The sequence below is a fragment of the Nanorana parkeri genome, unplaced genomic scaffold (genome assembly GCF_000935625.1).
Source record: "Nanorana parkeri isolate BGI_ZX_2015 unplaced genomic scaffold, ASM93562v1 scaffold159, whole genome shotgun sequence".
Taxonomy (NCBI): Eukaryota; Metazoa; Chordata; class Amphibia; order Anura; family Dicroglossidae; genus Nanorana; species Nanorana parkeri.
Genome location: NW_017306427.1, coordinates 633,628 through 634,100, shown reverse-complemented (window position 1 = coordinate 634,100; position 473 = coordinate 633,628). Strand labels below are relative to the sequence as shown.

Sequence of the window (473 nt, the reverse complement as noted above, 5' to 3'; positions counted from 1 at the left end):
GACAAAAGTATTGATAGGTTATGTTGATAAACCGCGGGTGGAAAGAACAATGCTTATGGGGGTGATGTAGTGCTTGCAATGCTAGAAAGACCAATGCTTGTAGACTCTACGCGTTTCGCGCCAAGGGGCGCTTCATCAGGAGGAGAGGGAGGTAGTCCCTTCAGTGTGAGGTCAACAAGTGCTTGGCACAGGCGTGGAATGGACCAAGGGCATGTGTACCCAGGGTGGAGGGAGGTGGAAAGGGCACAAGCAGACTGGGCCTGGATTCCCAGGGACTAGGTTGGAAAAGTGTCCAGTGGTATGGAGGGATCCGGTCATATGGAGAGATCCAGGACAGCTGGTGGCACGGTCCTCCACCTGAGACCGCCGATGTTAGTGGGGCCGTTGCCAGCCCTGCACTGCGGCAGTATACACACACACACACACAGACCCGTATACACACACACACACACACAGACCCGTAGACACACACA

General features: G+C 54.5%; 1 protein-coding gene across 1 annotated transcript in view; it reads right to left on the bottom strand.

Moving 5' to 3' along the window:
- The window catches only part of ERCC3 (ERCC excision repair 3, TFIIH core complex helicase subunit), a 37,294-nt gene that overhangs the window by 34,051 nt on the left and 2,770 nt on the right, over positions 1-473 (bottom strand). The window lies entirely within an intron of this gene.